General features: G+C 39.2%; 1 protein-coding gene across 4 annotated transcripts in view; it reads right to left on the reverse strand.

Moving 5' to 3' along the window:
• TFDP2 (transcription factor Dp-2) overlaps positions 1–24,095 on the reverse strand; it is a 135,665-nt gene that overhangs the window by 72,014 nt on the left and 39,556 nt on the right. Inside the window, exon 2 of one of the 4 annotated variants that reach the window (XM_064378759.1) lies at positions 14,303–14,337. The exons of 2 other annotated variants lie outside the window; for them this stretch is intronic. The gene's annotated coding sequence lies outside the window, so the exon portion shown is untranslated. Of the gene's footprint in view, positions 1–14,302; positions 14,338–22,905; positions 22,984–24,095 lie in introns of all 4 variants that reach the window. One more of the 4 variants, XM_064378760.1, reaches the window with a different exon arrangement.

Consider the following 24,095-nt stretch of genomic DNA (forward strand, 5'->3'; position numbering starts at 1 on the left):
ACATTTCAAATGCAGAGATTGTTCCTGTCTAACTCCTAATCAAACTGAAAACAGCTTACTTCCCATCTCTCTTTAACCACCAAATTTTTTTAGTGTGGTATCTATATCCACTATCTCAGCTTTGGTACCAACTATTTTTCCTTTTTTTTTGAGACAGAGTTTCATTCTTGTTGTTCAGGCTGGAGTGCAATGGCATGATCTCGGCTCACCGAAACCTCCACTTCCCGGGTTCAAGCGACTCTCCTGCCTCAGCCTCCCGAGTAGCTGGGATTACAGGAATGTGATATCACACCCGGGTAATTTTTGTATTTTTAGTAGAGATGGGGTTTCATCACATTGGCTGGGCTGATGTCGAACTCCTAACCTCAGGTGATCTGCCCACCTTGGCCTCCCAAAGTGCTGGGACTACAGGTGTGAGCCACCGCGTCTGGCCTTGTACCAACTGTTAATTAAAAATTATTTTAAAATGCACCAAGTACCTCTGACATAACCACTGTGTTAGGCACTAGAGATACAAAAAATAAAGAAGGCATAGTCCTTATCCTCAAAAAAACAAAACAAAAAACCAAAAACCCAATTTGGCTTCTATCTAACTGCTCAAATGAAACTGCACTGTCTAAAGCAGACAATGAGCTCTGCCTTGATAAATCTAATAATGTGTGCTTATGCTCCATAACCTTGCTGATCTTACAAATCCCATCTTCTTGATACTACTGCAACTCTCTGCTCTTGGCTTTCATAAAGACTATTTCTTCTCTATTTCTACCCCGATGCTTGTGAAGTGGTTCCTTTATTTTTTTTCTTATTACCTGCATTCTATATGGCTTAACCACAGCTATCTCTTTTGCTGTACTATTGTTTCAGAAGGTGACTGACTACATAATTTATTATCTAAACTGAATTACGATTAGGAGTGAAACGGGCACACTATTAATAATTACGCTGGCACACAAATGAAGCTGTTTGGGAAAAGTGGAACGTATGGATTCCTGCTTAAAAACCTTCAATAGTTCCTGTCTCCAAATCTTTAAACATGCCATACAAAAACCTACTTTGAACTAACTGCCTTTATGGATTAAATTTCTATCTTTTTATGGCTGTCTCAAAGTCTGTCTTCTCTTAGTAGTATGTGTAATGAAGAGTCTCATTTGACTGCCTCCTCCATCTAACAACAACCTCATTACGTGTCCCTGGTCAAGAGTGCCCCCAAACCACTCAAAAACCTCATTGAGAGAGATGAGAAAATGGAGGCTTACTAAAGTCAAATAACTTGTATAAATTTGAGCAAGTGGTAAAACTGAGATTCTAATTGACATGGTTTGGCTGTGTCCTCACACAGATTTCTTTTTTTTTTTGAGACGGAGTTTCGCTCTCATTACCCAGGTTGGAGTGCAATGGCGCGATCTCGGCTCACTGCAACCTCTGCCTCCTGGGTTCAAGAAAATCTCCTGCCTCAGCCTCCCGAGTAGCTGGGACTACAGGCGCGTGCCACCATGCCCAGCTAATTTTTTGTATTTTTAGTAGAGACGGGGTTTCACCATGTTGTCCAGGATGGTCTCGATCTCTTGACCTCATGATCCACCCACCTCAGCCTCCCAAAGTGCTGGGATTACAGGCGTGAGCCACCACGCCCGGCCCCCTCACACAGATTTCATCTTGAATTCCCATGTGTTGTCGGGAGGGACCTGGTGGAAGGGAATTGTATCATGGGGGCAGGTCTTTCCCACGCTGTTCTTGTAATAGTGTGTAAGTCTCAAGAGATCTGATGGTTACTATAAGAAGGAGTTTTCCTGCACAAGCTCTCTTTGCCTGCTGCCACACACATAAGACATGATTTGCTCCTTCTTACCTTCCACCACGATTGTAAGGCTTCCCTAGTCACATGGAAAGAGGTTTACATCCAATTAAACCTCTTTCTTTTGTAAATTGCCCAGTTTCAGATAGGCATTTATCAGGAGTGTGAAAATGGACTAATACAATAATCAAGTTCATGGCTGGGAGTGGTGGCGCACACAGATAATCCCAGCACTTTGAAAGGCCAAGGCAGGCAGATCATGAGGTCAAGAGATCAAGACCATGCTGGCCAACATGGTTAAACCCCGTCTCTACTAAAAATACAAAAATTAGTCGGGTGTGGTAGCGCACTCCTGTAGTCCCAGCTACTCGGGAGGCTGAGGCAGGAGAATTGCTTAAACCCAGGAGGCGGAGGTTGCAGTGAGCCGAGATCGCGCCACTTCATTCCAACTTGGTGACAGAGCAAGACTCCATCTCAAAAAAAAGGAAAAAAGAAAATAGACTAATACACTAATCAAGTTCTTGACATCTCAAAGTCCACATACTTGGTGACTATCAGCATTAATTACAGATATGAATTCAATGAGTAGATTTTATCGAAAGGCTTACTAAAGCCTAATATTGTTCTCCATGGTATATACTAGTCCATTTGTGCCAAATACACTATTCTGGATGGGAACAAAATGAAGAAGATCACTTCAGTCCTCTATATAAAAACTTTTGATAGTTCCTCATTAAATAGACAATACGAGGTCCTTTTCAGATACCTGTTTTAGGGTAACTGTTTTTCTAGTGTCATCTCCCACAATTCCAGGTGCAGGACTTTTACCATTCCCCAAATGGTCCATGATTTCACTGCTAAGCTCAGAATTTTCTTTACCTGGTAAATCAGGGCTTATCCTCCAAAATCCATAGAAAATATCACCTCCTTAGTTAAGATACTCACGATTACCTGAATAGACCTGGTCCTATTTTGAGTTCCCACAGTATTAATGATGTGCATTTATTACAACATTTATCACAGCCCTTTGTAATTTACATGTCTGTCACTTCCTGTAGTCTGTGAATTCCTCCACAGCAGGTTTTTGGCTCTCCAGCCCTCCTATTCCATCTCTGTACCCTCCTCGTCTAGAAGACCAAATAGTAGACAGCACGTACGCAATAAATATCTATTAAATAAATAAATGACAAGGGACCTTCACTTGATCAAATACCTTCAGTAGCTTCCCATCTGTTAAAAGAATTCCACTGACTGTAAAAGATATTCCAACTACCCTGGCCTTCTTTCCAGGCTCTTAATGATTAGACCTAGATGAAATTTTTGTAACTAGTAATTTTCTATTTATAATTACCAGTAACTAGCTCCATTAGTCACTTACAATCCTCTGTAATGTTTTCCCAAACATGCCAAAGATATTCCTGGTGTCCTGTCTTAAAAAACTCATGGGGAAGTCCTGTTCAAAATGTCTTTTCCCCTCTTCTTGTGTCTTCAAATTCTACACACTCCTCAGCAACCAATGGTAATTTCAACTCATTATAAGACTTTCTATGACCTCTTGAGTATAATCTAAACTTCTACATTCCTACATAAAATACATTAAATATCTAAAATAAATATGGCTTATAAGAATAACTTTGGTATAATGTAACAACTTTTAACTAAGTTACATAAATTCTTAATAAGCTGCCATCAAAACTGCAAGATACAGTTTGTTCATTCAATCTATATATATTTACTGACTGTTTACATGTGCCAGTCATTAGGAGAGGACCTAAAAATATACTTGTGAAGATACAATTCCTAGCCTCAGGAAGGTATAGTCAAATAGAGGAAAAATTATAAACAAATAAATACAGAAACATCATCAACTATGTTAACTGCAATGAAAAAAACTAGTGGACATTAGAGAGATGGTAAGGGATATTATTAATACACTGTATACTCTTTTATTATAGATAAGGTGGTCCAAGGAAACCTCTCTGAGTACTATTTAAGCTGCAAACTCAAAGGTAAAAAGGTCTCAGCCATGGTAAAAACAGGGAGATCATTTCAGGCAGAAAAACAGAACTGTGCAAAGGCTCACATAACACCTATAATTAAAGTAAAGCAAATAAACTGAAACTGAGGAATACAAATACACATAAGGAAATGGTTTTGGGGGGAAAAAAAGTAATTTACTAGTGGTGATTATTTACACAAAATAATAGAGGGAATCCACTTCTCATCTTCTTATCTGGGACTACAGCAAAAAACATGGGGAAAAAAACAGAATATGGATGTCATTCTGAGCAGAAGACTAAGCAGAAAGATTATCCAACATTAATAAATGTTCTTTAAATACTGTCATGAATACATAATATTCCACTATACAGTTGTATCATATTTTATTTCCCTTTTAAATGGATATTTACAGTCTTCATATTTTGCAGTTATACACTGAGTGGAGACCATGTAGTAAACATGTCTCCACTCAAATCTCGGATTCTTTTCTAACGACAAATCCCCCAGAAGCCTTTCTACTGATTGAAAGAATATAAATTATTTTAAGGGGTTTGACATTTATCACCAATTTGCTTCCCAAGAGTGCTTGTGCTGATTTAATCCCCAAAGTAGATATAACGAATAAGTAGAAATACTGTAGATAAGAAGAATAAATAGACATAGAATAAGAAGTAGACATAAAATAAAGACCAATTTCTCATACCTTTGCCAACAAAGGTGATAATTTTAAGAAAATCTTTGCTAGTTGATAGAGGAAAAGGATTTTGTTTTTAAATAGCGTTTCATATGATGTCCAAAATACTGCACATGCTCATGTCAGAAAAAAACTGCAAAATATACAAAAGCACACAGGAGAAGACAAAAATCGTCTAGGATTTAATCATTCAAAGAATTACAATTAATGTTTTGTGTACACGTATCAAGTCTTTTTCTACGCTACATATTTTTTTTTTTTACAAAAAAGGGGATCACACTATACATGTTTAACTTTTTGAACTTAATAAATTATTTAACTTTTAATATCTACAGCATACCACCGTACAAGAATACCACAATATATTGGTAATTATCATGCTGCTTCCAACTTTTCATTATTATTAACAATGCTGTGATAGGCACCCTTTGACTGAATCTTCCCACAGATCTTCCTTTACTTTATTAGGATAAATCAACAGCAGAGACACAGCTAAGTCAAAGAATTTGTACAATTTGAAGCCTTTTGATATGGTACTATGCAAATTATCCTCCAGAGAGGTTGTATCACTCTGAGTTCCCATATCCTCCACAACCTTCCCAAATGCTAGTATTAACAAAAATATCCCTTTGTGAATGTGACTGGCAAAAATCAGCTTTTGTCATTTACATTTGCAGTTTATAGTGAAGCTGAAAATTTACTCATATTTTTATTATCCACTTGCATTTGTTCTCCTTTAAATTACCCATTCTGCTGCCCTATTTTTTCTTATAATGCCAATATTTAGTTTTTTAATTTGTATTACATTTAGTCATCATGTTTCCTTAGTCTCCTCTGGTATGTGACAGTTTCTTGGTTATTGGCTATGCTTTGTTCCTGATTACCTTGACAGATATTTGGGTTTTTGTTGTTGTTGTTGTTGTTTTTGAGACAGGGTCTTGCTCTGTCACCCAGGCTGAAGTATGGTGGCACTATCATGACTCACTGCAGCCTTGACCTCCTGGGTTCAAGTGATCCTCCCACCTCTCACATAACCTACTGCTGCTTATGGTTAAAGCAAAAATCTTGTTTCTGGGAGAGAAGCAGAGAATCCTCATTGGCCCAGGATTCGGATACCCAGCAGAGGTTGCTACTGCTCAGGAAAGGGCAGATTAAGTACCACCCCTAAGGTTCAAATGCACAGGGACTGCCTAAAGCCAAGGCTGAATCAGGACAATCAAAAACCACCTATGACACCACCATGAGCCTAGCACTGAGTAACAAGCAGCATCAGTTAATTACTAGTGAAGAGGCAAGGATAAAAAAAAAAATAAAAAATAAAAAATAAAAAAAGAGGCAAGGATATGAACAGAGACACCCTCTCTGTGATAAGAGGCATGAAGGGACTGAGGAAAGCCAACAGTGGAACAGGAGCACTGAAGAAAAACCATCTGGTACCCAAGGCTCCAAGTACAAGGTAACAGCAGCCCACGTACACCGAACATAACGAAACCAACATCACCCAAATCCAAACCAACCTCAACTCCAGACTAGGTTGATTCAATGTCACAGACAATTGGCCTGATAGAAGAGGTATGCCTATGTCCAGGCATAAATGCCATCTACCTCAGTCTCTACTGTTTTTCTATACATGATGTCTGCCATTAAACTAAAAACTACAAGACACACACAAAATAAAACACGCACACACCCATGCATGTGCACACACACATTACCAAGAGATAAAGCTATCAACAGAACCAGACTCATTTATGACCTAGATGTTGGAAATATCAGTTAGGGGCTTTAAAATAACTATTCTGTCAATTTTCTCATCATTAGACTGGAAGAAAATCTTTTCCCTTTTTAATCACTTCAAATATTCTATGGTAGGTGCAGTGGCTTATGCCTGTAATCCAAGCACTTTGGAAGTTTAGGCAGAAGAACTGCCTGAGGCCAGGAGTTTGAGACCACCCTGAGTAACATAGCAGAACCTTATCTCTACAAAAAAACTGTGTTTTTTTTTTTTTTGGAGTTTTGCTCCTGTTGCCCAGGCTGGAGTGCAATGGCATGATCTTGGCTCACTGCAACCTCCGCCTCCTGGGTTCAAGTGATTCTCCTGCCTTGGCCTCCTGACTAGCTGGGATTACAGGCATGTACCACCATGCCCAGCTAATTTTTGTATTTTTAGTAGAGACAGGGTTTCTCCATGTTGGGCAGGCTGATCTCGAACTCCCAACCTCAGGTGATCCACCCTCCTTGGCCTCCCAAAGTGCTGGGATTATAGGCTTGAGCCACCGTGGCTGGCCAAAACTTTTTTAAATAAAAAATAAATTATCTGGGTGTGCTAGCTCACACTTGTAGTCTCAGCTACTTGGGAGGCTAAGGGAAGAAAATCACTTGAACTCAGAAGTCTGAGGCTGCAGTGAGCCACGATCATAACACTACACTCCAGCCTGGAAAACAAAGAGTCTTAAAAAAAAAAAAAGATAATCCAGACTCTAAAGCAACCACTAAAAATGTATTGTGGGGTTTATAATATAATCTGTCTCCTTTAGCTGTAATAAACCGTAACTGTGAGTATAACCGCTTGCAATGAGTTGTCACTTCTCCTAGTGAATTATGAATCCTAAAGGTAGTTCTGGAAACCCCTGAACTTGAAACTGATGTCATAAGTGAGGGCTGACTTGTGCACTGCTCAAAAACTTTGCATCTGACTAACTTCACAAAGTCCTTTACCAGAAATGTTATCTTGGAAGTATTTTCTTCCAATCCATGGTGTGTCTTTTCATTCTCTTAACAGTATCTTTCTCGGAGTAGAAGTGATACAGTTTGGCTGTGTCACCACCAAAATCTCATCTTGACTGTAGTTCCCTTAATCCCCATTTATCATGGGAGGGACCTGGTGGGAGGTAATTGAACCATGAGGGCAGGTTTTTCCCACGCTGTTCTTGTGATAGTGAGTAAGTCTCACAAAATCTGATGACTTTAAAGGGCAGTTCCTCTGCACACGTTCTCTTGCCTGCTGCCATTAAGATGTGCCTTTGCTCTTCCTTTGTCTTCCGCCGTTACTGTGAGGCCTCCCCAGCCATGTGGAACTGTGAGTCCATTAAACCTCTTTCCTTTATAAATTGCCCAGTCTCAGGTCTTTCTTTCCTTCCCCTCCTCCCTTTCTTTCCTTCCTTTTCTTTCTTTTTTTTCTTTCTTTCTCTCTCTGTCTTCCTTTGTCTTTCTTTCTCTCTCTTTTTTTTTTTTAAGACAGAGTCTCGCTCTGTCGCCCAGGCTGGAGTGCGGTGGGATGATCTTGGCTCACCATAACCTCCGCCTCCTGGGTTCAAGTAATTATCCTGCCTCAGCCTCCTGAGTAGCTGGGATTACAGGAATGCATAACCATGCCCAGCTAATTTCTGTATTTTTAGTATAGATGGGGTTTCACTGTGTTGGTCAGGGTGGTCTCAAACTCCTGACCTTGTGATCCTCCTGCCTTGGCCTCCCAAAGTGCTGAGATTACAGGCGTGAGCCACCATGCCCAGTCACTCAGGTATTTCTTCACAGGAGTATGAAAATGGACTAAGTTTTAATTTTAACAAACACCAATGTCAGTTTTTGGTGTTGTATTTAAAAAGTCATTGCCAAACCCAAGGTTACACTGATTTTCTTCTATTTTTCTTCCAGAACTTTTATAGTTATATATTTTACATTTAGGTCAATGATCCATTTTAAGTAAAAGGTATAAGGGTCTATGCCTAGGTTCATTTTTTTGCACATGGACTTTGATCGTTCTAGCATCATATGTTGAAAAAACTCTCATTCCTCCATTAAACTGCCTTTGCTCCTTTTTCAGAGATCAGGTAACTATAGTTGTGTGGGTCTATTTCTGGGCTCTTTATTCTGTTCCATTTATGTGTGTCCATCCTTTTGCCAATGACATATTGTCTTGATTACTGCAGCTGTATAGGCCTCAAAAATCAGGTGATGTGAGTCTTAGATATGGTTTTTGACAATTCTTGAGTCTATCTTTTAAACTTATGTTAACATATTCATTTTTATTCTAATTACTAATAAGGTGGTCTTACATTTGTCATCTATTATGTTCACTGCTCTTCAACACTATCTCTTGTTTTGTCTTTTGCTAATAACAATATAGACATTTTCTTTTTCCTAGTAACACTGTAAATGTTTGGTTTTGTTTTTGTTTTTACCATTTATTAATGCAGCAGAAAATCTGTGACTAATTTTATGGATAGCTCTTTGTATCACTCTCTTTTTTGCCTCTTGCCCAGATACTTATATGTTTTTTATTGATTGATTAATTGAATTATTGAGACTGAGTTTCCCTCTGTCACCAGGCTGGAGTGCAGTGTTATGATCTTGGCTCACTGCAGTCTCCGCCTCCTGGGTTCAAGCCATTCTCCTGCCTCAGCCTCCAGAGTAGCTGGGACTAGAAGCATGCACCACCACATCTGTAGTATTTTTAGTAGAGATGGGGTTTCACCATGTTGGTCAGGATGGTCTCCATCTCTTGACCTCGTGATCCACCTGCCTTGGCCTCCCAAAGTACTGGAATTACAGGTGTGAGCCACCACGTCCAACCTAATTTTTATATTTTTTAGTAGAGATGAGGTTTCGCCATGTTGGCCAGGCTGGTCTTGAACTCTTGACCTCCAAAGATCTGCCCAGCTCGGCCTCCCAAAGTGCTGGGATTACAGGTGTCAGACACTGCCCCTGGCTGCTTATAGTATATTTTTAATCCTCCTCAAAACTTTCAATTGCAATACTGTATTCAATACCAACATCTTTGTGAGTTTTGGGAGCCTTGAGAAAGTTTAAATAATTTCTTTTAATGTTCTAATGCAGAAGAGTACAAAATATGATCTAAGATTCTGTGAAAGCTTACTTATTTCCTCTACTTCTACATCCCTGAGGTCAAAGTGTATTTGAGATTAAATCTGAGACCTACTTTTTATTATACAATCTTCGTGAAGTAATTTAACCTCTTTACTTCCATGTTCTTGGGAATAACCACCGAATTAGATTTAATTAGTTAATTCATGAGGCTTTAATATAGAATCTGGTACTCAATATGTATTCAGTTATTATTATTATAATTGCTGACATCTCAGTTGGTTTTCTTCTATGTCAATCAGGTATTTTTTGCCTATTTTCAGAATCATTAAAAAAAAAAAACCCATGAGAATAAAGAAAATACCATCTAATACTGTTTCCTTTCTCAACTTTTTCAAATTATGATTTTTTTTTGTTGCTTAAATATCAGATTTCCTTATTTTGCAGAATTTCTTTCTTTTTTTTTTTTTTGAGACCAATTTTCACTCTTGTTGCCCAGGCTGGAGTGCAGTGTGGTGCAATCTCGGCTCATTGCAACCTCTGTCTCCTGGGTTCAAGCAATTCTCCTGCCTCAGCCTCCCCAGTAGCTAAGGATTACAGGTGCCTGCCACCACACCAACTAATTTTTGTATTTTTAGTAGAGATAGTATTTCTCCATGTTGGCCAAGCTAGTCTCAAACTCCTGACCTCAGGTGATCCACCTACCTTGGCCTCCCAAAGTACTGGGATTACAGGCGTAAGCCACCACGCTCGGTCATATTTTGCAGGATTTAGGTTTGATGTTTGCTAAGAAAAAAGTTAAGTAAATTCTAGGTGATCTCTGTCCACCTAGGTATTATTTGACTTTTTTTTTTTAAAGACAGAGTCTCACTTTGTCGCCCAGGCTGGAGTGCAGTGGCACTCTCAGCTCACTACAACCTCCACCTCCTGGGTTCAAATGATTCCCCGGCCTCAGTCTCCCAAGTAGCCAGGACTACAGGCAAATGCCACCATGCCTGGCTAATTTTTTTTTTTTTTTAAGTAGGGACGGAATTTCACTGTTGGCCAAACTGGTCTGGAACTCCTGACCTCAAGTGATCTGCCCACCTCAGCCTCCCAAAGTGCCAGGATTACAGGCGTGAGCCACCATGCCCTGCCTGACTTTAAACGTTATCCACACAAGCCAGATCTAGTATTAAGCAGTCACATAATACTATGGCTCTCATCTATTTGGGGGATTAAAGATCCCTTTGAGAACCAAATTAAAATTATATACTCTCCAGGGCACAGAACTCTGCTCACCAGTTCAGTTTGTCATGACTGGTAGTCAATTTGTGGATCTAATGTAAGGATCCCCTGATTTACTATGGTGCTGATAAACTAAGGAAGATCTTCTGACCCTGTTGTCTTGTTCCATGCACATGTGATTGGCAATCTAATCCTACATACTTTGAAACAGAATATAGTTCTTCCCTAGTCAAAACCAGGACCCAATCAAGAGTTGTTTAAGCTGGTGAATGGTTTATTAAAAGCTGTTCTCTTTACTCTTTTAAATATTTGAAATTTTCTACAATAAAAAGCTTAATCTGTGTGTCTTGTCTAAAGTAAAACCTGAGAAAAGGCATACCACTCCCATGGATTTGCTTCTCTTTGCCCCTGCTCACCACTGCTTCATCACATCTGAAAATGTACCATAACCAATCCACTTCTGCCACTGTCTTTACAGAACTGTGGTCACTCACCAAGGGAAGTAGAGAGGTGATGATAAGAGAGATGGGAGAGAAAAAAAACAGCCCTGGATGTTGCAGATAGCAGTTGCAACATGGGGGGCGGGAGGGTGGGGGGGTGAAGCTGTCAAGTTTCTGGTTGGTAAAGATCCTACTTCCTTAAATTTGTAGGTATGAAGTAGAGAAGGGTAGAAATTTACCTTTTTCCTTCCTGTCCCTGCTATTCTGTCTCAGGGATCTATTTTCATTTTTACTCATGGAAATTCCTCTTGTTGCCTGGCAAATTTTAATCTGTATTGCCAGTTTCTATTTTTAGCTTTGCTTTTTTGTGTCTTTTCCCAAATCTGACCAAAGCATAACAGAGAAAATTAAGTTGGGTCCCACTAACTAACTGCCATCGAAACTCAGTCTTCCCGCAGTTGATTTTTTGAGCCCAAAAGGTTCTAAAATAATCTAGCACATATTCAACCTGGGAAAGGCAGATAAGTAGAAGAGACAGCTTCTCATCTGCTCTTGCCCCTTTCAGCCTTCAGCCACACTACAATCTTACATAAACAGAAATATGCCTATTGATATTATTGAGCACATTAAATACAGCACAGTAAAAAAAAGTGGCATTTTTCTCTCAAGGAAGCTCTAATCCAGAATAACAATGTTGAAAGACTTCCAATAGATGTGAAGTTTAAACTGAAGCACTGTAGCAACTGAGAAAAGAAAAAAAACTTTTATCTGAGGAATGCAAGTCCTTTTAAATATCAGACCGAAATAGACATTAAAATGAGACTACAATCATGCCTACTCCCTACTTTCAGCGATGTGTTCATCTCTTGAAACTGCCTGCTATTGCCACAAGTAGCCATAAACTAGCTTAACAATCCACATCAGGTATGCATTGTATCAGGAGGTCAGGAGTTCAAGACCAGCCTGACTAAGTGAAACCCTGTCTCTACTAAAAATACAAAAATTAGCCAGGTGTGGTAGCAGGTGCCTGTAATCCCAGCTACTCTGGAAGCTGAGGCAGGAGAATCACTTGAACCTGGGATGCAGAGGTTGCAATGAGCCAAGATCGCACCACCGCACTCCAGCCTGAGTGACAGAGCAACACTCCATCTCAAAAATAAAAAAGTCTCCAGATATTACCAAATGTCCCCTAGGGGCAAAATTGTCCTTCACTGAGAACCACTGAGCTACCAGGACAGTACAGTATTGGCATGAAGATACAGACACGTACATCAATGGAACAAAACAGAATCTAGAAACAGATCCTCAATTATATAGTCAATTGATATTTGGCAAACATGCAAAGCAATTCTATGGGAAAAGATAATCTTTTCACTAATTGTTGCTGGAATAATTGGATATTCTTATGAAACAAAAATCTTCCTCTCACTCCATATAGAAAAATTGACTCAAAGTTTATCATAAGGCTGTACGTGGTGACTCATGCTTGTAATCCCAGCACTTTGGGAGGCTGCAGCAGGAGGACTGCTTGAGCTCAAGTGTTCAAGACCAGCTTAGGCAACATAGGGAGAATCCATCTCTACAAAAAATTTAAAAATTAGCTGGGTGTGGTGGTGTATGTCTGCAGTCCCAGCTACCTGGGAGACTGAGGTGGGAGGATCGCTTGATCACTTCAAAAGATAGTAACTGGGTTTGAGCCCAGGAAGTCAAGGCTGCAGTGAGCTGTGATTGTGTCACTGCACTCCAGCCTGGGTGACAGAACAAGACTGTCTTGGAAAAACACAAAAAACAAAACTTATCATACACTTAATTTTTTTTTTTTTTGAGACGGAGTTTTGCTCTTGTTACCCAGGCTGGAGTGCAATGGCATGACCTCGGCTCACTGCAACCTCCACCTCCTGGGTTCAAGCAATTCTCCCGTCTCAGCCTCCCAAGTAGCTGGGACTACAGGCGTGCGCCACCATGCCCAGCTGATTTTTGTATTTTTAGTAGAGATGGGGTTTCACCATGTTGACCATAATGGTCTCAATCTCTTGACCTTGTGATTCACCCGCCTTGGCCTCCCAAAGTGCTGGGATTATAGGCGTGAGCCACCGCGCCCGGCCCCATAGACTTAAATTTAAGAGCTAATATTAGAAAACTTCTAGGAAAGATCTAGGAATATAGCAATGTAAAAACTTCTGGGAAAATATGAGAGAAAACCTTAGTATTATTGGCTTAGGCAAAGATTTATTTTTTTTCTGAAGAAAAATTAAATTTATTTTTATTCTATCCTTTTTTATTCTGAGACAGGGTCTCACTATGTTGCCGAGATTGGTCTCTAACTCCTGGGCTCAAGGGATTCTCCCACCTCAGCCTCCCAAGTAGCTGGAACTACAGGCTTGAACCACCCTGCCTGGCTCAGATTTCTTAAATAAGATACAAAAAAGCACAAATTATCCTTTTTAATTGAAAAATTGCACATTAAGTGATACAGTTTAGATGTTTGTCCGCCTTAAATCCCATGCTGAAATGTAATTCTCAATGTTGGAGGTGGGGCCTGCTGGGGGTGTTTGTGTCATGTGGGAGGATCCCTCATGAATGGCTTGGTGTCATCCCTGTGGTAATGAATAACTCATGTGAGATCTGGTTGTTTAAAACAGTATAGTACCTCCCTGCATCTCTCTTGCTCCCGCTCTTGCCATGTGACTTGCTAACTCTCCTTTGCCTTCTGCCATGATTGTAGGCTTCCCAAGGCCCTCGCCAGAAGCAGATACTGGCACCATGCTTCCTATACAGCCTGCAGAACCATGAACCAAAATAAACTTCTTTTCTTTATAAATTATCCAGCCTCATGTAGTCCCTTATAGCAACACAAACAGACTGATACATCAAGATAAAAACATGTCTGCTCTTCAAAATCTCTTATTTAAAGTTAAGAGAAGAAAAAGACACACGATAGTTTGGGAGAAAATGTTTGCAATATATACATGTGATAAAGGACTTGTAACATGAATAAGACAATAACAAGACAACTCAATAAAAAATGTGCAAAAGATTTAAACATTTATGTAATCAAAGAAGATATGCTGATGGCAAGTAAGCACATGAAAAGATTCATAATATCACTAACCATTAGGGAAATACAAATTAAAACCACACTGAGCACCAAACTCACTTGAATCACTAAAATGGAAAAAAAAAAAAAAACTGACCATACGAAGTGTTGGCAAGGACACAGGGCATTAGAACTCTTACACACATTGCTGATGGGAATACCAACTTGTACAAATACTTTGGGAAACGTTTGGTAATTGCTTATAAAGTTAAATATACACTTACCATATGACCCAGCAATTCCACTTCTAGGTATTTACCTTAGAGAGATGAAAACTTATGTCAACACATAAGCCTGTATTTGAATGTTCATAGCAGTTTTATTAATAACAGCCCACAAGTGAAACAACAAAAATGTTCCATCAGCTCATGATTGGATACACAAATTGTGGTATATCATATAATAGAATACTATTCAGTAATAGAAAAGAACTACTGATTCACACGTGAATGAATCTTGAAAACATTATGCTAAGTACAAGAATCCACACACAAAATGACATTAATAAAATATCAGAAAATATTCTATATGACCAAAATCAATTATGATTTTAGTAGCTTGTTTTGGCTATATGAATCATTGACACTATCTTTTGTTATTTATTTATGTATCAGTTCTCCTTAAATCAATTATAAACCCTCTGCTATAGGGGTTATTTTGTATCTCTGTGTGGTACTTCATAATATTAATAGTAACACCTGGCATTTGTGTAATTCTCATCCACTGAAAAAACTGACATGTGGTATGCATAGTGCAATGAAGAAACCTAGGTTCAAATCCCAGCTGACTATGTATATGGTCTGTTAAGTCATTTTACCTTTATGAGATTCACTTTTATTCATGAAACTAAAAAGCATGGATCAAGTGGGGAAAGACAGTGTTGGGGACATAAGAGATGGTACAATCAACAATTCTAATGCATGTAAGACTATTAAGGACAGAAACCTCCAGAGAAGTGAAGGGCCAAAAGTTATACTTGAACTTGATTTTCAGAAAAACCAAAGACTGAGAAAGTAGAATCTTATGAGCTTTCTGATCTGGATTTTAAGCAGGAGATACTGGAAAAGTCACCACAGAGATAACTAGTTTGTGGCAGACAACAAACATTAAAAACATCCACTTTTGGGCCGGGCGTGGTGGCTCACGCCTGTAATCCCAGCACTTTGGGAGGCCGAGGCGGGTGGATCACAAGGTCAAGAGATCGAGACCATCCTGGTCAACATGGTGAAACCCCGTCTCTACTAAAAATACAAAAAATTAGGTGGGCATGGTGGCGCGTGCCTGTAATCCCAGCTACTCAGGAGGCTGAGGCAGGAGAATTGCCTGAACCCAGGAGGCGGAGGTTGCGGTGAGCCGAGATCGCGCCATTGCACTCCAGACTGGGTAACAAGAGCGAAACTCCGTCTCAAAAAACAAACAAACAAAAAAAAAAAACAAAAAAAAAAAAAAAAAAAAAAAACATCCACTTTTGATCCTGAAATGAATGCAGTCAGTCTCCTTCTACCACTGGGAATAGGATTCAACAAGCACTGAATTGTTCACCTACATATAAGAGAAATGAGCTATTTTAGATTATCACAAAACAGTTTAATTTTATTCTTCTGGTGTGTTGTGGCCATAGTAATCCAACTCAGTAAGAGATCAATCATAGGTTCAGATATTTGGTATATGTGCTTGGATGAGAATCTACAATTGGTGGAATTACAAATGCCTAGCAACCGAAAGTCAGAATCACTCAAGGGACATTACGGTAGCCCTAAGAAGCTTCATTAGGGATTTGCTGTATACCTACCATGTGCCAAAAACAGGCACTCTGCTAGGCAAGGTCACCTGCTTTATCATTTAATCCTCACAATATTCCTTCTGAAATTGCATGATCTCTCCCATTTTAGAGATTAAGAAAACTGACATTTTGAAACATGACAAATTTGCCCAACAAGTCACCTTTAGTATGTGACAAGGCTAACATTTAAACTCAGACCTATTTGATTCCATGTCCTTATTACGCTACTTAAAACCTATTCTCATTACATAAAGCCCAGCTTCCAATTATTGAAGCTAGCACAATTCCCAGAAAATAGTAGGCTTTTATCATTTTTTTTCCCTGCTTCCAAGAGGAAATAGATATTATCTCCAGCTACCAGAGGGAAACCTGAAGCTTGTATATAAAGTGATAACACAAGTTCTTGAATCTTGGAATTCCTAGCCCTTTCGCTGCATTAGCATTCCACTGATATTCATCATGACAAAGATGAGGAGGAAGAAAAGGTGGAGGAGAAAAGGGTATACAATTATAAGACCAAGTGTTTTCATTCTTTGAAAGCCTACATGTATTTATTGAGTACCTATTTGATATATATATATCTTTTTTTTTTTTTTTTTTGGTAGAGACGAGGTTTCTCCATATTGGTCAGGCTGGTCTTGAACTCCTGACCTCAGGTGATCTGCCTGCCTCGGCCTCCCAAAGTGCTGGGATTACAGGTATGAGCCACCACGCCCGGCCTTGAGTACCTATTAAAAGTCAAGTACAGTGCTTGGCACTGGGATATAACAGTGAATTAAAAAAAAAAAAAAGAAAAAAAGAAGACACAGTTTATTCCCATAAAAAAGTTTCACCCTAGTGGGAAGATACTGGCAACTAAATAGACAATTAAAATATAGTGCAGTAAATACAGAAACGGGATAGCACAGGGTGTTATAGATGCACAGAGAAGACAAATTAAACCCAGAAAGGTAGAGGTAGGGCTACCAGATAAAATATAAGACACCCAATTAAATTTGAATTTCAGATGAACAATGAATAATTTTTTAGTATAAGTATGTTCCAAACATTGTCCTCTATTTGCTGTTATCTGGCAACCCTCAGTCGGGGTGATGTTTAGAAAAGCATCTCAGGATAAATGATACCTAAGACAAACAACAAACTACCCTTACTTGTCCCCAACAAATCTGGACCCTGAAAAAGTAAGTTAGTTGCTGCTCTGTGGAGACGACCATGTGACAAAGATCTGAGGCCGACGGCAGCCAGCAAGGAACTGTAGGCTCTTGCCAATATCCATGTATTAATATGTGAGCCACACTGGAAGGACATCTTCCAGCCCTAGACCAGCATTCAGATGACTACAGACCTGGCCAACTGCTTGACTACAACCTCATGAGGGACCCTGAGGCAGAAATACCTACATAAGCCACTCCCCGATTCCTGACCCTCAGAAACCCGCGTGAGATGAATGTTTTAAGCTGTTAAATTTTAGCGTAAGTGTTATGCAGTAACAGAAAGTAATGCTCTGCCGATTAGAGGAGTACTGTGTTCCTTATGAATGGGCCTACACTCATTCATTCACTGGCCATGCGCAGTCACCATCATCGTGACCTCAGCAAGAATGAGGTGGTGGATCCAGAGGGGCTACAGCTGGGACTATCATTCATTTTCGCCTCCCACCAGTGGGAGATCTGAATGGCACATTTCCACGGCCACCATAAGATTACAAAAAGTGTATTAGTTATAGCATGTCCTTTCTGAAACAAAACAATTAAGAACCTTTCAAGGATGAAATTAAAAAAATAAGTACAGCTTAATCACTTGAGAGAATTGTGTGAAAATGAAAATACAAGCAAAATAATAAACAAAATTAGCAGAGCTAGGAAAACTCTAAAATCTTGGATTAACTCTTGTTCTTAGCTTGATTTCATGTGTGCTAAGAATTGATACCACTCTGCCAACCAAGAAAATAATTTGTTCCTGGGTGGGTTGTTTTGTATCTCTTATTCAGAAAGGAATTTTTGAAACCTAAGGATAATGTGCAACTGGGAAGCTATGAACTGTGGTTAATCAACTAATCCAGAATTTTGACAAGTACTCTGGTGAAACAATCTGAATGCTACGAATTCCACAAATTATTTTATTCCAAAAGATAAGTAAAAGTAACTACATTTCAAACTATATTATGAGAACAGAAAAATGTCAGAGAAAAACCTTATTTCCCTAATAATACAGGATGAGTTGAGAGGGAATGGTAATACCTACAGAATTATGTATGGCTACAGGGAGATGCTAGAAGTTTTCCTCTTTGACCACAGTCCTGGATTCAGTTCCTTGGTTTTATAAAGTTCTCCATCCATACCACCACAGAGTTTCTGCTATTATGACACTTTTCCCCAGGCCAGTTCAATACCAATCAAGCTCAGTATGTGTTTGTGTTACAACCCTGTAAGGTCTATGGTCCAGATATACCAGATGTCACTTTTCTCCTTATGACTTGCAAAATAATCACAATTATCTTAGAAGATCCCAAACTCAAATTTCACAGAAATGGAGATAAGGATATTGCCTTAAAGGGTTTACATTTCCACTGATTATAAAGCCTGATTTAACCCTTGTTTTCTAGAAATTTTGTAAATTAATATTTTTATTCTATTCTTAAAATGTCTAAGTCATTTTAAAGTTATCTTGATAACCCTCGATATTGAGAGAACCCAGTGATCAAACAAATAAAATCTAGACCATCTCTGAATTTAAATACCTGATAGTGAACTGTTTTTACTCACAATACTTCTGACACCAAATAGGTGGGTTCTTTTTTTTAAATCACACCAACCAATTCTCCAATTCTTCAGACACCAATTAGGTGTCCAACAATTCAATACAGTTCTAATAGTAACTACCTGGAATTAGCCCAGACCTCACAGACTAAGAGCTCAGTCCCACAAGACTGCCCCCCCGCCTTAAGATGCTAGCCACAGATGACATGCCAGGCTACTCCCATTTCTGCCTACAGACTACAAATTTGAGGGTTCCCACAATCCCACCTCAGATTTAATAATTTGCTAGAATGACACAGAACTCAGTAAAGTACTTTACTTATGATTACTGGTTTGTTTAAAAGTCTACTATGACTCAGGAAGACAACAGCCAAATCAAAGAGAAGCATAGGACAGGGCAATGGGGTAGGGGTAGGAGGTGAGTGCACAGAGTTTCCATGCCACTTCCAGGCATGCCACCCTCCCAGTACCTCACTGTGTCCACCAACCCAGAAGCTCTCCAAACTGTCACTTATGGGTTTTTTTTTTTTTAGACAGAGTTTCACTCTTGTTGCCCAGGCTGGAGTGCAATGGCGTGATCTCGGCTCAATGCAACCTTCCCCTCCCAGATTCAAGTGATTCTCCTGCCTCAGCCTCCCGAGTAGCTGAAATTACAGGCGTGTGCCACCGCATCCAGCTAATTTTTATCTTTTTAGTAGAGACAGAGTTTCACCATGTTGGCCAGGCTGGTCTCAAACTCCCAACTTCAGGTGACCCACCCGCCTCGGCCTCCCAAAGAACTGGGATTGCAGCTGTGAGCCACCACAGCTGAAGCATTTATAGGGTTTTATAGAGGTTTCTTATGTAAGCATGATTGATTAAATCATGGCCATTATGATTATCTAAATCTCCAGGCCCTCTCTCCCTGCTGAAGTCAGAGGTGGAGCTGAAAGTTCCAATCCTTGGTCTTTCTGGCACCAGCCCCCATCCTAAAGCTATCTAGGGGCCCCTAGCCAACAATTTTTTCATTTGAGTAGAAAAGACACTCATTACTTTGGAGATTCCAAGGGCTTTAGGAATTGTGTGCCAGGAACTATAGACAATGAACAAAATTTATGTTTTATTATACACATTGATATTATTGAATAAAGCAACAGTTACTCAGCTATTTCTCTATGGTAATCAGTAGCAGTGATATATCTGCTTTGATCAATTCTTTTTTTTTTTTTTTTTGAGATGGAGTTTCACTGTTGTTACCCAGACTGGAGTGCAATGGCACGATTTCAGCTCACCGCAACCTCCGCCTCCTGGGTTCAAGCAATTCTCCTGCCTCAGCCTCCCGAGTAGCTGGGACTACAGGCACGCACCACCATGCCCAGCTAATTTTTTTGTATTTTTAGTAGAGACAGGGTTTCACCTTGTTGACCAGGATAGTCTCGATCTCTTGACCTTGTGATCCACCAGCCTCGGCCTCCCAAAGTGCTGGGATTATAGGCATGAGCCACCGCGCCCGGCCCTTGATCAATTCTATGTAAATCAATACATGTATCAAACAAAGCTCTGAAGTTTCAGGCTTAAGCCCCATGTATTTGCTCATGGCCACTCTACAACATATGGTTAAGATTTTCCAATGACTGTGTCGATGTTTCCTAACAAGTGGCTCGTTTCACAGTGAGGTCTAAAGATCTGGACTGAAAAAATCAAGAAAAGCTTCACAAACTGGCCAGTAAAATAATCAACGACCAATGGTCAAAATAATATATGACCAACTTCTAAAGGATTAGCTGTCTTTTCTAATGCTACACTATTAAATTTTACAATTCAGAGTAGAAGAGAGTTATGAAAAAAAGCGTTCAACAAAACTCTTTAACATCATCTAGGAAAAGAGATGCTACTGAGATATAGTGTCACTGTTCTCTCCAGCTTCCTTTTTTTTGTGAGACAAGAGTATTGCTCTGTCGCCCAGGCTGGAGTGTAGTAGTGCAATCTCAGCTCACTGCAACCTCCACCTCCCACGTTCGTCCAGTTCTCTTGCCTCAGCCTCCCGAGTAGCTGGGACTACCAGCATCTGCCACCACGCTCGGCCAATTTTTTTGTATTTTTAGTAGAGACGGGGTTTCACCATGTTGGCCAGGCTGGTCTCGAACTCCTGACCTCAGGTGACCTGCCTGCCTCAGCCTCCCAAAGTGCTGGGATTACAGGCATGGGCCACTGCACCCGGCCCCTCTCTAGCTTTCTTTTCTCGTATTTGGAAATTCTCTTATTTCCCTCCTCTTAAAACATGTTTTTTCTAGTTCTTATTGTTCATAAGTAATCCCATATATATTGTAGAATTTTTTTCTCATGGATACATCTTAAGTAATATAAAGATAACACCAACTTTGCTTCTTATTTTAATGGGTACTTGAATAATCAGATTCTCCCAAAATAAGTACCACATTTAAAAAATCACTAAAATGCATATTCATTTTCGAGTCATTTTACAATTTTACCATTCTCCTTTCTGACTTGTCTGTATGAGGTTATCTTGAGAAAAAGTTCCATTTTGAAAATTTTACTAACAGCAACTTTCTTGAACTCCTTTCCTCAAGTGATCCTTCCACTTCGGCCTCCCAAAGCGCTAGTATTATATGCATGAGTCACTGCGCCCAGCGTAACAGCAACTTTCTCATATCCATCTTAAATACCCCTTTTAAAATTAGAAATCCAAAACTGGTGTCAGAGGACAACAAATGGAAGCTCCCAACAAAACCAAAAAAGAGAAAAACCCAACAGTAGAATTTTTTCATTGTCTTATCCACTCAACAAATATACAGTGAGCGCCTATGAAACAGGAACTGTGCTGGGAGGTACAAGTCCCACGCTGTCTCAAGAGCTAGCCATTACGATATGATCTTACAATGCCAATGAGGTTAGCAGCGTCCTGTATATAAATGTGTGTGTGTGCGTGCACATGCACGCGCGCAATGCATGCACACCTGGACAATTTTTGGGTTGTTCCGTGCCTTCACCTTGTTCCAAAAACTCAGACAACAGCAAGAATGAAATAAATTCTGAGAACTACACATGGAGGGTTAGGAATAAGGTACCAGTAGATAAAACAGAAAGAAAGCCAAGATGTTAAGAACATTTCAAAGTTTTTAAAGCTCTAAAACTAACACAAACATCTGAGTAGTGCTTTACAAATATTATCTTGAGTCTAGCAGTGTTCCTGATGACAACAGCCAACAGTGATCAACTTACTTATATGTCTTTGCCAAAAAATTTCAACTCAGTCTACTGAAGGATTTTCATGAGAATGTCTTTAATTCTATAGCTGATGCCAACAGGAAAATAACATTCAATTATAAAAATATAATTCAACTCAAACTAAATCTCATTAGATATATTACAGGACATTATATTAACACTTGAGACTTACTTTAAAAATTAAATGTATGCTATTTTTAAGTTCCATACTCATAACCTTGGATCATATTATAATATCCTTTGATACATTTTGTGAAATACTTCCTACAATTAGGCTCCTTGAAATAAACTTAAAATATATCTGATACTGAGCTGCACGCTACAATGTTTTAGCATAATTTACAGCCAAAAATATAGGAAAGGCTCTCAATTCATTAATCATCTGGGAAATACAAATTAAAGCCACAATGTCTTACCACTGCACACTCACTACACTTAGTATAAGAAATTAGATGAAAAACATTGTGATGGTTAATTTTTGTGTCAACTTGACTGAGCTAAGGGATGCTCAGATAGCTGATAAAACATTATTTCTGGGTGGTCTATGAGGATGTTTCTGGAAAAGACTAGCATTTGGATGAGTAGAGTGAATAAAGAAAACCACCCTCACCAATGGAGGAGGGCATCATCTAACGTGCTGAAGGCCCAAATAGAACAAAAAGGCAGGAGAAGGGAGAATCTGCTTCTGAGCTGGGGTATTCATCTTTTCCTGCCTGTGAACACTGCCATACTGGCCTCTGGCCTAGAATTGGGACTTGTACCATCAGCCCCTCTAGTTCTTGAGCCTTCAGACTTGACCTGGGACTTGCACCACTGGCTCCTGTGATTCTCAGCCTTCAGACTCGGACTGAATTATATCACCAGCTTTCCTGGTTTTCCAGGTTGTCAACAGCAGGTCATAGGACTTCTTGACTTCCATAACCATATGAGCCAACCTGTATAATCAATTTATCTCTCTCTCTACAGACACACACACACACACACACACACATACACACACAGAGAGTTACAGAGTTGATCCATGAATAACAGGTTCAAACTGTGCAGGTCCACTTACATGCAGATTTTTTCTGCCTCTGCCACCTGTGAGACAGCAAAATCCACCCCTCCTCTTCCTACTCCTTCTCAGTCTACTCTGTATTAAGATGACAAAAATAAAGACCTTTATGACAAATTACTTCCATTAATGAATGGTACACATATTTTATCTTCCTGAAGATTTTCTTAATAACAGTTTATTTTCTCTGGCTTACTGTATTGTAAGAATACAGTGCACAATCTATAACATACAAAATACAGGTTACTTAAACTGTTGATGTTAAGGCTTTTGGCCAACAGTGAGCTACCACTAGTTAATTTTGGGGGGAGTAAAAAAATACACACAGATTTCTTACTGCACAGAGGGATCAGTGCCCCTAACCTAACCACTGTGTTGTTCAAGGGTCAACTATATATATGTGTGCATGTATATATGTGTGTGTGTATACACACACACACACACATTCATATATAAAACCAATAGGAGAGACAGTGCTTCTGTTTCTTTGGGGAACCCTAATACATGTTAGGTATTGGCAAGGATGTGAAGCAACAGAAATCCTCACCTGTTGTCAGTGGAAGTGTGAACTGGTATAACCACTTTGAGAAAAATCATCTGGGAGCATCTACTAAAACTGAACCTCAACCAAACAATTCCAATCCTAGGTGTATGCCCTGTAGAAATATGCCCATGTGTTCACCAAAGGACGTGGACTAAAATATTTATGACATAACTAATTATAATATTCCCAAACTTAAAATTACCTACCCAAATGCCCAATAACATTAAAGTGAATAAATAATGGTTTATTCACACAATGGAGTATTACATAGCAATAAGAAAGGATGAACTATGATTACTGAGCTTGATCTCACAACATCTTAAGCAAGAGAAGCCAGTCACAAAAAAATACTGTATGATTACATTTTCATAAAGTACGAAAACAGGAAAAAATAATCTGTGCTTTTAGAAGTCATGATAGTAGTTATCCTTGAAAGAGAGCACAAAGCATGATGCTGGGTGCTGGTTATATTCTGCTTCTAGATACAAGTGCTGGCTTGTAAAACTTCACTGAACTGTATACTAATACATGTGTATATATAAAACTTGAAATAATACGTAAATTAAAAACATGAATATTTTAATTATAAAAGTAATATCCAGTTATGAATATGTTACAAATACAGAAGAGAATATATAGTAACAGT

This window comes from Aotus nancymaae, unplaced genomic scaffold (assembly GCF_030222135.1).
Source record: "Aotus nancymaae isolate 86718 unplaced genomic scaffold, 86718_ANA_hifiasm-v0.15.2.pri h1tg000019l, whole genome shotgun sequence".
NCBI lineage: Eukaryota > Metazoa > Chordata > Mammalia > Primates > Aotidae > Aotus > Aotus nancymaae.